This window comes from Lepeophtheirus salmonis, chromosome 2 (assembly GCF_016086655.4).
Source record: "Lepeophtheirus salmonis chromosome 2, UVic_Lsal_1.4, whole genome shotgun sequence".
NCBI classification, from domain to species: domain Eukaryota; kingdom Metazoa; phylum Arthropoda; class Copepoda; order Siphonostomatoida; family Caligidae; genus Lepeophtheirus; species Lepeophtheirus salmonis.
Window position 1 is genome coordinate 31,213,742 of NC_052132.2, and position 17,533 is coordinate 31,231,274.

A 17,533-nucleotide genomic window follows, 5' to 3' on the forward strand; every position below is an offset into this window, starting at 1 on the left:
ATAGTATAGTCAATGGTTATTTTAACTTTATTTATATTCTCAGGTAAAATGATTGTGAGTAATTTGATGACACTGTCCAAGAGTAAAAATTGTAAAAAAAACTTAAAAAAGTCTTGATAGGATGATGTGACAAAATTAATACTATCTCTATAAATGCCATACATTTATTTTCCATTACTATTTAGCCATGTAAAAATTAATACTTATGTATAATAATATAGGGCACGTGCTTTTAAGGGCGTGACTACTACGTTACTCGATATAACAACAGACTTTGGTTAGGATAAAAATGATTTCCTGTGACTTTCTAGGAAATCCAAAAAAACAACTCAAATTAACCCAAAATTTACGGATAAAAACCTGTATAAAGTCAGGCTACCTAGAACCAACATTAGTTCCAGAAATAATGTACAAAAATCAATACTAAAAATATTATTTATCTAATTACAAAATATGTATATACATTCATAAATATCGACATAATCCCTTTTCAATTATTTCAACATAAATAACTACATAATTGCCAAATATTTTATAAATATTTAGACAATATTACTAATTAACAATTGAACGACGTTTAAACATTCATTTCCTTATTTCAAACTTCTTTTTACAGTCTGTATTTTGTGTTTTGTAAATGGGGTGGGTCAAAATAAAACAATCTTGAACAAAAATCAAGAAAATATGATGTTGCAATTGATTTTGTACTTCATATTTCAGACATATTTGATTCAATTATAAGCTTATAGTAGAGGAGAATGATTCTATCACAGAGGAATGACCTCCAGAGGTCAACTCTTGCAATCAAAAACAGAATATCGCCCTTCGACGTTTTTCCTTGCCTCAAGATAGGCGATGAGGAAGCTGGAAATACAAAATGAACTCCATTTTAAATAGCCCTTCAGTCTTTTCTCTGCAAATCAATTAAGAACGAAATTAATAAGTATTTTAATTCTAACCATTCAAAGACAATAGTAAGAAGAAGAATCCAACGCTTTGGAGAAGAGGGAAAGACATTTGTACACCATAATGAAGAATCCGTCTACCAATTCAAGTCAAAAATGGCTCAGATATAGACTCGCTACCTCCAGCCTTTAACAAACAAGTCCAAAAAGAACGAAACAGAGAGGACATGTTCCTTTTGTGGTAAAGAGCAGGAGACCACACTAGATTATGAGTGTGATAGGACAAGTCCATTCAGAGGCAAAGTAAGGGAAATTATCCTAAAGGAGTTTGGTCTAACTCTAAAGAAGGCAGACTGGATGTTTGTTATATAACCTGGAGGTCTCCACTCCTTAAAAGTGGACTCCATTCTCACCAAAACCATTTCCATAATATACGCATCAAGGTGCAAAGGTATACCCCTATTCCCAAGTATAGTCGATGTCATCTGGAGGGACGTTAGCCTTCTTCAGGGCTGTAGAAGATTAATTTTATATGTTTATATATACCTTGGGCTATAGAAAGGGGGACTCGTCACTCCTGTTAATAATATACCCTTGGATGAACAGAAACGTAGTTAGTTATTATCTATTTGTTACCGCGTGCATAATTCACATTATTTTTCAAAAATGCATAATATTTGTTGTATTCCGGGCTGTAAGACGGGTTATCCAGGCCAGCCAAAAGAAGACAACGTGGTTTTACATAGGCTACCCCTAAAAGATGGTGATCTCCTACGTAAATGGATACAAGTAACACCGAGGTTCGTATCATCATTTTATATCCTCATAATAAAACTTTTCTATGCATAAAGCATGAATATTCATGTATCGGAAAACAGAGAAATAGAGTGATTAAATGTTTCAAAAAAAAAACAAACATTTAATGTTACACCACGATAAATAACTTAACATCTTAATTGATTTCTATCTATTTTCAGACAAAATTAGAAACCCAATAAATATTCAAGATTGTGTAGTAAGCATTTTACAAAACAAAATTACAAACTTGAGGGTGCGGATTTCAAAAACAGTCATTCCTAGAAGTAATATTCAAGTTCAGAAATTGTTATCTGATTTTCAGAAAAAGATTGACTTCGCTTCCTTTCCGTCAGAAATTCATTTTATAAAAGGAAAAGATAATTTGTCATTTTGTTCTATTGCCAGTGAATTTCCTCAAATTCAATATTCTCTCAAAAAATTTGAAGATCTATAACTTCATATGCATCATGATGGAATATGTATATGTCAAAATAATTTAAAGCACATAGTTAGTTAAATATTTATTACTGCTTGCCATACATAGATAAAATAAAATTGTACAAATATAAGGCAAAGAACACGACCTAATTTAAGCACATTTGCTCAACAAATCGAATTCAAACTGTTTGCTGCTGGAAACTTGCTGGCTTATATTAGATCCCAGGCATTGTGAAATCAAGAATTGAGCATTGCATCTCAACTTTAAGGAGCCTTGATAGAGATGATGAGGAAATTGAGATGATTTTTTTATTTATTTTGGAACAGCTTGAACTATTGTCAAAACCCCAAAATGGAAGACGCTACTCTATGGAACTATTAGCGATGTGTATGGTATGGGAAATTACAGCCCTTCCCTTTACAACAACTTTTTAAACAGGAAAACGTTTGTATTTTTATCATTAATTCTAAAAGACTATCAGAATTTATTACTGCCAGTGTTGATCATAATTTTCAACTGCATAACAAGGAACTGACCTTCCCATAAAATTTGCACACAAACTCAACGACAAAGTTCTGGCTCCTAAATCAATTGAAAAAGTCAAAGTGAATTTAACTGAGCTTTTTTTAGTTTGTCAACAATCTCTTGAAAACCAATATGAAGAAGATTACCCAGAATGGAATTGCACTAAGATATTCTAAAAATTATCAATAAATTTTGGAGCGTAACATCAGTTAAAAATCCAAAATCTGGAACTATGGAAAGAAGAGAAGAAACAAAACCTATTTCAATCAATCAAAGATATAATTTAAAGTTTTTGAAAAACTTTTTAAGCCAGCTATTATCGTGGCAAGCTTCATCAATATGTCAAAAGAATGGATTAACTATAGATACCTTTGTTATTGCCATTCAAACAATAACTGCCCTCATTGAAATATACAAATATCTTTTGGATGTGAAAAATTTATCGTACATTTGTCTTGGGAATATAACCTCGGATCCAATTAAATGTAATTTTGGGCAATATAGGCAACTATCTGGTAAAGATTACTTTTTGAGCTGCGTCAATTTCTTGAAGCAGAAAAAAAATGAGGTTAAATTCGTTAGTAAAGTCATGCATGATAGACATTTCTAATGATTTCGTCATTTTAATAAAAGAAGAAGAATATTTCGAAAATGAAATTGATAATATTAAATCTCAGCTCAATTAATTTAGCTTTTCAACCTCAAACTTCTTATTAAGCTAATTTATTATATTTTGTTTCTAGTTATATAGCCTCATCAATTATAAAAGTACCTAAAGTAAGCAACTGTGATTTTACTGTGAAAGTTAAATTGCTATCATAAAATTACATACCTCCAAAAATATAAAAGGTTTCTTGAATACAAAATCAGTGAGAAGTCCCTCCCCCTTCCACCCACTTTCTATAGTACCAGTATAGACAAACTATAAATATAAACACAGGTTGCGTGAGCTAAATTTATAGAAATGTTTCGAGGGGAAAGAGTTTATAAAATATTGCGTTTTGTCTCGCCGCGTTGCATTTCTTTATGGCCTCTTTTATTATAAGTTTTATTTTACGAAATTTTGTGAATATATTTTAATTTTGTTTTTACAGTTATTATAGAAAAAAGACTTATAACTATCTTGACGTATATGTATACAAAAATAGAAAACAATTGAATAAAAAAAAATTAGGCTTATTATTCAAATTTGTAGAATAAATTAAAATAACCAAAAAAAAATATATAATGAGGAACCTTTCCTCGATAGAAAGGACTTATATTGGCCCCAATATGGCCGTTCAAATAAAATCTGTCAATTTTTCATTCTTCTTAGGATCAATTTGGCTTACTTTGAGTGACAGAATCATAATAATTTGTTATTAGAAATTAATGATAATTCGTCAAAAGATATTAATATAACCCACATCCAATTTTGAGAAAAATCCTTCTAGATTGTTGTTCTTTTGGGTCACATATTTTAGATAAATGTATATTTGATTTTGATGTTTTATTTTGAATAATATCCTTCATCATGTACTTTTTGTAGACTTCACACAAGTTCATATATGAAAAGCTTAATTCTATTATAGAAATTTGCACCAAAATGACAATAATATAATGATAATCCTCCATTAGTGAACATCAGTAAGTGAATTGGAATTAAAGGTAATCCAAAAAATAAATTACTTCACTATACACGTCGATATTGACTCGAAGTTACACTATTTAAGTTTGTAACACTTTTTCAATTTATTTCATCAATTTTGTACTTGTAAAATCAATGAAAATGCTAATAGTATTTGTATGTTATTTATCTAAATAATTAACTTTATCAGAATTAGTTTGAGATCTCAACGACAAACAAATTGTTACTATCATAACTATAAATTTGGAATTTTCTTTCTGATAAAAAATCAATGTTTTTTTTAACAAATTTTAAGTACAAAAAAATCATTATTTATGAATTTTTATGAGGTTGTTTGTGATAGATAAAATAAAAAGTTATATTAGATTCGAAGCCATTACAAATAATTATAAGAAAACCCATTCTCTAACAAAATTGAATTTTTTTAGACTAGACGTTTTAGAAATATATTAATAACTGCTGTATGGTTGTAATCTGTTATTTGTAGGAGTTAAAGATAGTTTTATGGAATTTGGAGTGTATAAAATCCCATTTATATAACGAAAAGAGCAAAAAAATAATAATAATAATATTTAAAGTTCTTGATAATCAAAAGAATAATAAATAAATTTGGTTTCCAATGAGTTCTTTCAAAAGACAAAAATGAAAAGAGCATGTACAGTAAAGTGTAACCCTGTGTACATTGTTCTATGACTTGCTTTTTCAAAGAATAAGAAAGTTTGGGCGTACTTGAACAACATATGAATGTCTGGGTCGTTATATTTCAAGGAATAAGGAAAAAAACAAAACAATTCCTTATCCAACAGTTACTTACGACATTCAAAAGTGAGTATTTGTTTTTCAAAGTGAAAATATATATATATATATTATTATCGAAGTGAGTGCTTTTATTTTAGTTTGTTTTCATGGAAACTGAGTTTTTTAACAAAAAATAACTAAGATAATGTCTTAAGACAAGATAACTAAATTTGAGTAGTATCTCAGTAATTATTATAAAAAGTAAGACATTTTTTATTTAACATTTTTTTGTTGAAAAAATATTTATTTTGCCTCTTTGATGAAACTTTTGCATATGTATTTTTATATATAGAGCTATTATCATGATCATACGTAAATATTAGAGTTGGGTTTCTGTCTCAAAATCGTAGACCGGTCTGACACCGTTATAGTTTCGTTTTCGTTTGAACCGGTCTCAAAGAGAAATTCGATTATAGAAAAAATAATAGTCTAGAACAAAGATGAATTGTTTTATGACGTCAATTGTACATCAACATCGATCATCATTTACGTCATATGAACTTCTATGTGTTGCATAAATTATATTTTTCAAAAATAATATATATCCAAAACGGTCGGGGAAAAAATCATTTAAAACCGAATCGAAAATAATTCGGTCTCGGACTGAGTCTCAACACTAGTAAATATGTAACTAACAAATATTTGTAATTGTATACACATACTAATGTATTAAGATATGTAAGAAAATGTCTTGCAGTAGAAATAAATAATCAGTCAGTGCACTATTGAAAATGAAATGCATTGTATATAAGAGCAGCTCTTAAAGGGGGGCGGGGGGTACTTGGGTACTACATAAAACACCATCTATGTGCAAAAAATTGAATTTAATATTTTCGGGAAAAAGTCATATCAACTACTAGTGGTAGTTCCTAGCATTGCTTGGAGCTTTTAGGCGCCGACGAAATTTTCCTTTAATAATAAAGAAGATAACTCCTTAACAAGTCATGTCGGGGTAAGAACTTTTGAAATTTGGACTATCCTATTTCTTATAAAAGAGCATTTTCGTCCTTCTGTTATTATATATACTAAATTCTTGACAACAAAAATTTGTTTTTCCACAAAATACTATAAATTTTCCATACATTATATCTAATTTTCTCACTAATATCCACCTTTTTCCTGACCGGCATTTCCATAGGAGAGAAGGCCCCCTCTTAATCGTCCGAACGATTGGATTCTTCAATTATTATCTTTATTAGGCTCAAATGATTTTGCTCTATAGTGGTTAATCTAATTGTTATCTATCATATGAAATTGAAGATATAACCCTCCAAAGTAACGGCAATAGCTTTCTTACAAAAATTTCTGAATTGAATGTTATTTATAGTGCGTCAACTTTAAAAAGAATTGAAAAAAAATTTTGAAAAGGAGAAAATCTTCATATAGGAGTACAAGCCAATTATTTAGTAGACATATTAGAGTCAATTAAAGACTTTGTATTCAAATTTGTGTGATGTGTTATGATACCCAAAAAAAAGTTAGCTACAGTTTAGAACCTTTATTTGATTAAAAGACTTATATTCGGCCAAATATGGCCCTTCAAAAAAAAATCTTCAAAAATTTCTCATTCTTTTATTCGGCCAATTAATTTTGCCTACTGTACGTGCCATTTGCTACAAAAGTAAAGGATTAATATGAATATTTTGTTGATACAAATTGTCTATAATTAGCCAAAGAATACAAATGTAATACACAATCAATTTTAAGGAAAATCATATTACTCAAAGTTTCCTTTTATGTTGACGGTCCCATTATATGTCATTTATATCTTTGTCAACAAACTTACATACTTTATTCTCCTTTTTTCAAAGTTATTTTCAACATCCTATGAATCAAATCACGTCATCCAACTTCATTCATCGACCAAGTCTTTAAAAAAACAATAGATGACTGTTTTAAAGTATAAGTCTTTTTGTCTTTTGAGTTACTACACTTTAAAGGGCATATTCAAAAACAATTACATTCTGACTTAATCAGTGACTGTGTTATTTAAAAAAAAATGGATATAGATATTTTATTAATCTTCATTTTTTAATCTTTTAAACCCTTTACAGCTTCGTCAATTGATAATTTATATATTTTGTCTCATGCCCGGTGATACCCCAAAATATCAACAACCTTAATATTTGTTATCAAAGTCTTATTAGGAGCGATTTTTTTATTATCGACCTTAACCAGATGATATAATTCCTAAAGTTGTTGTTATTACTTTTTAATTCTTGAGAAGGGAACTTCCAAGTCTAAAGCAATAACTAGTGTCTGTGTTCATGAAAGAAAAAGGGTAACAATGAAGGTTTGCTAGGAAGTTATCATTGTAATTCCTTGCCAAACTTGGAGCAACATCGGAGGCATACCATCCTATATGCCCTTGCTTCAAAAAGAGGGGGATTGGACTTTATTTATTTCCTCTTTCTTCTCTCCTCCAAAACATTCTTGAAACTGAGAAGATTACGACGTTCATCTTCTGTCAATTTTGTTTTTATATAGTTGCTGGTTATAATTTATACAAATTATTATGAATGTGTTTCATGTTGATCTCAAATTAGCTGATGCTGTGAACAATTTCCTTATAAACCTTTTTGACACGACGTCACAATAAATAGATATTCAAACCAAATGAGAGGATTATCAGTTACTATTGGTAGTACCCAACATTTCCCGGAGTAATTAAGCATCGAAGAAGAGACAAACATTGCTTTAATAATATAGAAGATATTTGCCATGAAATCTTTAGTGTTATTCTCTGTTTTTCGTGTGCATACTCACACGTAGATACTCAATATTTAATATATTTTCACAAGAATAAAATAATTATAATAACAGATTATGATTTTTTTTTTTTAATATTTATTTCGATCAGGGGCAATAATCAAAGCCTATAACGATTGAATTTAAGTTTGTATTTATCCAATATAAAAATTATCATTTTTAGTTAAAATAATACATTTTAGATAAGAATATTAAAATCTTAAACAATTGCTTGAGGTTAGCCTCACTTTTCTTACGAAAGCACAAAGGTATAGAATTCCAAAGAATATGACGGGATTAGTCAGGTAGTCATTTAGTCCAGAGACTAAATTACACCCTAGCTGAGATTAAGCTAAACACACACATTGCTAAACTTCATCTCAAGTGACGTTCATTATTTTGTATATATATATTTTTTTTTTGTCTTCCATAGATTAAGTACCTACGTTCAAAAATAACTTTATGGAGAGTATATCTACATAAATGCATACAGACAAACTTTACTTTATTAATTAGTTATTAAATTTAGTACATTATCTGCAGCTTTGTGACGCTATCCTTTCATTTGTGACGTCAATGTAAACACTTTATTAGGAAATGAAGAATAGTACTCCCATGGTTAAGTATAATTGACCAGCTATTATATATCATTCCCCCTTCTATTATTTCTCAATTGAAGGAAAGGCTGAGAGATATAAATAAGATTTTTATGTGCATTAAACTGAGTTTGTTATTTTTTATTTAATTAAATAATCTAATTTTTATAAGAATCAACCAATATTTTTTTACACATCGTTCGGTTAAATTATATGTCCACTTATTATTTTTTTATAAAAATATTAATTTTATTAAATATAATATTTTGTGATATTACAAAAAAATCTTTAGGCCACGGTGTTCTTGTGCATCTTAATTTATAAATCAGAAGTTGTACTTCTGCAGTAATGTAATTGATTTTCTCTTGATATTGGCCGGTATAAAAACATGAATAATCCATAATCTCAAGACTCAATTTAAACTTGAAAAAATAATTCATTTACTTGGTACATTATATCCCCGACTAAGGTTTGAAAGCCAACTCTATACTTTGTCTTCATTATCTCATCTAAAAATTGATTTCTTTTTAATTTAACCACAAAAAAAATTCTCAGCCTATTGTTTCTTATTAAAAAAACTATCCTTATGGCCAATTTATCTTCTCTTAACAACAACTTTCTTCCAAATTCATTATTGTAATTAAAAATCTCTCCAACAACCGATATATATGCAAATTTGCTATATTCTAAAACTGGTTCTTCCAATTCCATTCTTTTAATAATAAAAAATTCAGCTAATTCCTACATAATTGCTTCATTTTTTAATTTTTTTTTTAGAATGGGCTTATATCCTTATTTATCTTTAGGTTCGTTGCCTCTCTCTGTCTCCCTCTAGCACAGTACCCATTATTTCAAGGAACAGTTATTCCAAGATTTTATTACATACGGAATCCTTATCAAAAATTCGATGGAACTACGTAAAAGCATCGGTTTCCCGAAAAATATTTTATTTTTAATAAACCAAGGGCTCCTTACTTCTTGGGGAAATTAATACGAGTCCAAGAAATACTTCTGCTTCTTCCTTCCTGTTGTAAAGAATTATCACAAATTTCTAAAAAAGGAGTCAGTTTCAAAATATCAGTTGTTTTAGGTAAGTCAGTTAAGTCCATATTTGAATTCTTGCTACTAAATTTTTCTTTACAAAAATGGCATACTTAGAAGTTGTTTTTTGTATCGTTCGATCAACAATTTTTATATTTTCACAAAATATCACTTCCATACAAGGTAAAATGTTCCTAGCACTTTCATCCTCGGTGTAACACATATACCGTTAAAAAAAATTAACAAAATCCGTGATTATAAGTTGTTTTTTAAGATGAATTCTTAATTCAGATTTTTCCCCGTTTTCCTCTAAATATGTAACGTCTACTTAAAATAGGTCTCAATATCTTTTTTCTCTTCATGAATAAAATATACTAAAGTCGGCAGCTAAAGCTTTAACTTTCTTTTCTATCCCTCCAACTTTTATATATTTTGATGCATTGATTTCCTCCAATAATAGATTAGAGGGAATACTAAATAGAGCTGAAGAGATGGTATTTCCTTGACGGTATTCTCTATTCACATAGAAATTATACAGCGTAGGGACTATTAATTGCTCTTTATTTTCTCATTACTATTATAAAGTTTTGTGATTATTTTTCGATATTCTGTTTCCGCCGTCCTTTTTACATAGGCAAACTAAACTAATCATTTAGTCATTTTATCATCATGAGTATGTAATAAGCCAAAAATATGATGAAGATTAAAGATATTGCTAAGTATTATAGGATCCTGGTTTTTAAATTGGCCCAGATTGGCCAGGAGGCTCGAGAATTGCAAGAAAATCCTTACATGGATCAAGGCAAATAGGTCAATTTTGAAAATATTCTCGGACAAAAAGATTTTCACAGTTGGTCAATTCCACAACCGCCAACCATTGGCTTGTGGAAATAAAAAAAAAGTCAAAGCGGTTTACCAGACCAAATATTCGGCCCAAATAATGGTCCTCGGCGTTGTGACCTCTGATAGAAAGAAGATGCATCCGTTCTCTTTTAGGGCTAGAAAGAAAATTGAACAGGATACCTACTATAAAGTGCTTATGTACACCAGCTTGCCATGGCTGAAGACCAACTATGCGGAAGGTAACTAAGTGTGCACTCAGGACGGTGCCCCTCCTTACACGTCCGTCAAGTGCCAAAACTTCTGCGCAGATAAACTGGCTTGATTATAATCCAAAGTGATATCCTTCCTCACCACATTTGATCCTACTTTACTCTTGTATATGGGGCACTTTCGACAGGGAAATCAACAGGAATTCAAAACGAAATTCCGGACTCACTGAAGTCCTCATCTGCATGGGACAACTTGTCAGAGGAGTTTGTCATCAACTCCTGCATGGCCATCAAGCTACCTGTAAAGTCTGTGATTGATAAAGAAGGTGGTCATATTGAGTGAAACCAGTTTTGCATAAACCTTGTCTACATGTTTTATTAACATCATTTTTTTGCCTATTGATGAAAATATAAAATTATTAATGTATTTCTAAATACAACGCTCGAGTCCACGTTTTGCTACCCTACCCTGTTCTCCTCTCTTGTATAAAACGTAAGGATGTCACAGAGACATACTGCCACCATTCTAATAAATTTTTATCCCAGCCTGTGCCTTAGGTACCTTTTCCCTCGATTTCTATAGAAACTTTATGTTATCATATAAAAACTCCCAAATAACTTTAAACCCAAGCACTTAGTCATACATCTAACCCTTTCAAGAAAAAAAAGTTTAAAATATATTAATTAAACATCAATTGATTAATATTATGACATCAACTTTTGTTAAAGGAGTCATTTGCGGCTGTTATAACCTAAATAACTATTTATGACTTGCTATAAAATATTTAGATTGTTTACTTTTCTTATTGATTTTTTTATTCATTTGTTCATGAAGTAAGTTTTATATTATAGGTATTTTAAACATGCTACAGTCAAGAAATCACGTTTGATTACGTTAATGTGTTAACTTATGACTTCATAGTACATACAGTTTTGTACTTGTCGTCATTTCAACCCAGAGAAAAACACAAGAAAATCCTTTACATTACACTTTTATGCAACTGCAAATAATGATGATATTTTAGTAAATAGTAATTTTTGTATTTTTGGTGCTATGAGTTTATTTTGATGAAATCGTCATAAAAAACACTTATAGATCCAGTTTTACAAACTGTACCTTTTTCATATGCCTATTGGTCATAAAGTGTTGCAACGATTAGAATATAAGTAGACATTTGAGAAATAAAATTAATCTATCTGACCTAAAAAATTGATGTCAATATATATATATATATGGTGCGTTTACATATAAACAATCTTGAAGAGAAGAGAAAATAAGAAATTATTTTTTTTATTTCATATTATTCATAAGCTCTAAAGTTCCATAATTTTTGAAAAAAATTCGGCAATTAACCAATCTATACGTAATTTGATTGGCGTATCAATCAATCTCGACAATATGTATATATAAAGGATGAGCAAAAACATACAATCATCATGCATCTATTAAGATGCCGTCTCAAATTCACCGAAGCATAACAGGCGCGTCTGCAAGATTATACTGAGAGGAGGGGGGGATGTTTGGGCTTTAATGGGAAAAAAAATCTAAAAATTAATATATTTTGGAACATAAAATTATTTTTTTGGTAAAAGAATACAAAAATTAAATTTGATATGTTATATGTTTTAGGAAAAAAAATCAAAAAATCACAGCCAGTAAGTTTGGAAAAAAAATTCAAATGTGTATTTTTTGGGAAAAAAATTTCAAATGTTAAATTTTTTTGATAAAAAAAATCAAATATAAAATTTTCTAGTAAAAAGCAAAAATTACTTAGTTAGGGGAAGGCTACAGCCCTTCTAGTCCTCTTTCTGCGGACGCCCCCGCATAAGTGACTCGATAAAGTACTATTTTTTTAGTATATCACTTCTTTTGGTTGTGTTAATTAGGCTGAATATTTTTCACTGATAAATAAAATATGAAGTCTTATTTATTACACTGCTAAATGAACATTTATGATACGTCATAACAAAAAAGAAAGCCATTTTTTGTTTTCCTGTCAAAATGAAATAATAACAAACACTTTTCTTTGTCTGACAGCAAAAATATGAAAGTAAACAGGATTATATTTATAAACTACTGTTGTTCGGTATACTTGTACCATGGAGCTCTATGTATCTGGAATAGAGATAGCATTTTCCCATATGAGTCAATTTTTATTTTATGTGTACAATCTATATGAATAATGCAAAGTTTGTCTGAATATATGGAAACGAGACACTGGGTGCATTATACAATGTGAGGACTCAAAAATTAGAATCCTCTTGGAGGCTGTCTAGCCTCAGTTTTAAAAATTTGACAATTTTTTTACTTTGCACCGTGCAAAAGAACTCACATAAAAGGTACAATTTGATATTTTTTATGTTTTTAAGCGATCAAAAATGTCCGAGCAACAATCAAAACAGCAGAGGATGTACGATCTCCTCCGTCCACAAGTTGACGCTATTTTGAACACAAGAAATGATTGCTTCTTGGCTGAACCCAGAGCTGAAATCAAGGAAATCTTCAGGACCAATCATCCTGCTCTGGGCATGGTCATTCATGTCGTGGCATATTTAGGGTACATTTTGGTGCATAATACAATATTTACTACTAGATGTGACGTCATTTTATCGCCACTCTAATTAATTATCTATGTTCATCGTCATCAACAGTCATTTGCAATAGTAAAAAGTGGCTTTGAATTCCACTTACACTCAAAGAATCAAAAAAGTGTGGTAATATAATTAAAAGAATATAACTTTATCGGCCATTTTAGCTACATATTTGATCGATATTTTTCCAAAAATAATACCACCCTGTTTTTATTTTGACAAATCACATATATTCAATTATATAATTCAGGCTTCTAAGCGTTCCGCTATTTTGCTGTTCCGTATAATTTTTTTTCTTTGTTCAGCGTTCAGCCATTATTTTTGTTCCGTTCCGCGTTCAAATCATAATGTATATACACTGTACGACAGCAAATCGTAACTTCCACTTTGATAGTGTCAGTGGGACTGCATTTCAGAACTAGCTTTCAATATTTTATTAACAAAATAATTCAGTGAATATTAGAGTTCAAATGAGCTACAATTGACAAAAATCAGTTAATTCATTGTCGAAATGGAGGCCAAAAGACAAAGTATAGCCAATTTGATTCAGCACGAGCACATCAACAGGACAATAAAAACAGGACCGTGGACTAGTTGAAGAACTCCAATAACAACTGCTACCTCACCTATGCGCTCCATGAGATTCCACCGGTAAACCAGACTAAGTTCCCAGCCTCTGAAATTATTCTGGGAATCATGCTATCAGACGGAAAGAGGATTCCCCCTTATTGGTTTCCGAAAGGCCTGAAAACCAGATCAAGGAGTATCAAGACGTTGTCAAGGAGTGGGTCTCATCCTGGGTGAAATACAACGACTCAGGGAGGGACTATGTTCCAGCAAGGCTATACTACAGCCCTCGCCACAAAAAAGAGCCGAATTTATTATTTTTAGTGGCCCATTAACTTACATTCATGACCAAATGATGAGCCTCGGCCCAATGATTCAGAATTATTGAACTGGTCAAGTTCATATTATCAAGTCAAGGTAGAGTACTAGAAAGTGTTATGTTCAATAAGAGTCTTCAAAAAGTGCCCCGTCAGCCCCTTCCCCTGAACCACTGCCAAAAAATAGGTCTTCCAAGAGTTCCTCTTTACTTTATCAGCCCTTTAAATCATATTTTAAAAACTAAAACAAATTATAAACTTTGATTTCTTGAATTTTTTGTAAGTAGTATTGAAACGGAACGCTAAAATCTAATTTTTAGCTCCGTTTTGTTCATTGCACGCACGTTCCATGGAACGCTGTTCATTTTGGCGTTCTGTTCAATAGCCTGTTATAACTACAAATGAAGAGAGATTCAATAATCAATTTACATATGATGATTGTCTACATAAAAACAAGCTAGAATTAATTTTCATACCTGACGAATAAAAAATTCTTCACAATCAAATAATCATATTTGAAGGACCGATTTAAGTCACATAAATCAAATGAAGGTTATACACTACAGGTTACATTTTTGCATATCTTAAATCATCTCAGAAATTTGAATGTATCCTATAATTGACCGAAGTATGTGTTTAAAGTATATGGCTTTATGTACATGATACAAATATATATGATATCAAAATATGTGTTGAGAATTTTTCCAAAGATTGATTCTTATTCACGAAAATTTTGTCTTAACTCGCCACATAATTAAACTATTATTTTTTTTCAATTCTTATAATAATAATATGTAAAATTCACAGCATATCTTTTTATGGGTATTATTTATATTTTAATTCAACATGGAATTAAATCTAATTGGAAAAAATGCAACTTCGATCCTCTCCTGAAGGTTTTATGAAAGGACATAGAATTCTAACAATTTTGTACTTGGCACCATTCAAAAGAACTGAAAAAGCCGAACAACAATCAAAACGGCTGAGGGTGTGTGATCTCCTCCGTGCATAAGTCGACAAGTTGACGATGATCTAAATGGAAGAAATGATCGCTTCTTGCCTGAAATCAGAGTTCAAGTCGAGTGAACCTTCAGGACCAAACATCCAGCTCAGGTCATGGTCCTAGGCGTCAGACGGCAGCAAGATTCCTCCTTATTTCTTCCAGGCCAACGAGAAAGTCAACAGGGGCGTCTATTACAAGGTCCTTAGGTACCATGTCTGCCATGGTGGAACAGCACGTTCCCCAGGGACAATTACATGTATATTCAAGACGGTGTTCCGTCACAAACATCCAAGAAGATAGAGTATTTATGAAGGGATCACATGGCTATCTTTTGGGCGGTAGACTTCTAACCTCGTCCTCACCCGGCAAAATACCCTGGATTTCCCTGTTTGGTGCGTCTTGAAGGACAAGACGAACAAGACTTCTCACCCCAATGTCAATGGCCGGAAGGCTTTGATAACTGAGAAGAGGAACAACTTGTCCTTGGACTTCATCTAGGCCATCTGTGCTTTTGTTCGTCACGTATTGAAGCCATCATTCATAATGGAGGGGGTATATAGGATGAAAAGTGTGGAAAATTCTTGAATTACCAACTTTTGCTTCAATGTTTGCCATAAAAATATCACAAATTAAAAATATGGAGAAGTGAAAACGGCTTTGAAATGTTATCTAATTTTTTAGTCCTCCCCCTATACAGGTACATTAAAAATGTTCTAATGAGTATTAGTACTGTAATTATTTTGTATATTTCACGGTCATCAATTCTTAAGCTTTTTAAGAAAATAATTAGACTTTAAGAATCTCTAAATATAATTATTTCTACTGATATTAGTTTGTAAACAAAGCCACTTCTGTCAAAATAATACAACTACCTAAATGATAATATTATTTATAATAAAATATAGATTTGTTACTCACCTAGAGGGCGCTGTGAATTTTAATATAATTGGATATTGGGAAAGAAAACCTAATTTGATTTATTTATGTTGTAGGCCCAAGCTAAATATAATATATTTATTCAGTTTCTTCTTGCCCGATAGAGCATTTTCACTTGACATCACAACTTTGATGTTGTTCATTTTGGGAGCCTAAATATCCAAGTTTTGATAACAATATCAACCCTTTTTTCATTAAAATTAAGAAAAATAGTACACTTTTGAATGTTAAAATTGGACCAACTAATAGAAAGACTTAAACTTGACTGTCCATAAAAAATTTTATAGCTCAATTCCATTTTTTTTGTTGTATATGGCACCCTAAAATGTATTAAAAATATGTTATTACATCGTTATATCGTTAATAACTTGTTTTTATCTAATTATCCTAATGAATCCTTCACAATCGATCAAAAAAATGTAAACATCTAGTCATTTTTATGGGTGTTTAGTATACAGGGAGCGGGGATCAAATTGTCGCCTACTTTAAACCTTGATAACTTGAAGACGACATTATCAAATAAAAAACCGGTTACCAAATAAGAAAGGTATTCTTGTCAGCTGACGATACGTAGTTCAGTTAGCATCATACCGTCATCAGATGAGGAGATAAAGAGCTATAAGTGGAACGAGGAGCTTTCGAGGTCCGCCGTAGTCATGGCATTGGTTAATAATGGAGGTGAAATCTCCAATTCAACGATTGCTTCAACCTTAGGAGTGAATTTACGGACTGTTCAGCGTATCCATAAGAAGCTAGAGGACACCTGGGATGTTGATGCCACCATAAAGAGGGCACCCAAGGAGGAGGGCGCCGACAGGAAGGTCAGGGACACCGACTTTGTCGACAAGGTGAATGAAATGGTTGAGGATGACCCTACCAAGTCCATGAAGGCTGGAGACAGGCCCTGGGTGTGGCAACAGGGACTCAGCACCCTGCCATGTGTCCAAAATCTCCATGCAGTGGTTAACGGAGAACTGTTATGTCGTCGTAACCAAGGATTTGTGGCCTCCTAACTCTCCCTACCTTAATCCTTTAGACTATTTTGTCTGGGGCTATGTCGAGAGACGTACCAACAGACATCCCCATAGCACCAAGGCCAGCCTGATGGACTCCATCAAGGAGGTATTCGGAAACATGGACAATGAGATGGTCAAAAGAGTCTGCGGCCGGTTCAGAGGCCGTATTGAGGCCGTTATTGATACCACTGGTAATTATTTCGAATAAATGGCTACTCTATACCTATATGCTTGTCATAGTTTTGATTTTCAATAAAAAAGTTAAAAAATGTATATTTTGTGTTGTTTTTTGTAGAAAAATATTATAAGGACATTTTCAATAAATTACTTTTACATAGAAATCGGATTTTTAATATAAAAAATAAATACATTGTTCATAAATCATTTTACTAACTTATCTCATATTTGTCTTTGTAAACTTAAAAATATAAGCAACGTAATGATTTGTAGAACTATGATGTCGTGAATCAAGTAATATGGATATTTTTAGAAATATATTTCCTTGCGTTTTTTGTTACTTAAGAGTGCTTATTATTGCCGGTCTCCTTAGTTACATAACATATCATCTCCGAG

General features: G+C 31.3%; 1 long non-coding RNA gene across 1 annotated transcript in view; it reads left to right on the forward strand.

Annotated features, from left to right (window-relative positions):
- The first annotated feature begins 5,113 nt into the window (after window positions 1-5,113).
- LOC139904804 (uncharacterized) overlaps window positions 5,114-17,533 on the forward strand; it is a 34,120-nt gene continuing 21,700 nt past the window's right edge. Inside the window, exon 1 of the long non-coding RNA XR_011779022.1 lies at window positions 5,114-5,293. This is a non-coding gene — a long non-coding RNA (uncharacterized lncRNA). The remainder of the gene's footprint in view (window positions 5,294-17,533) is intronic.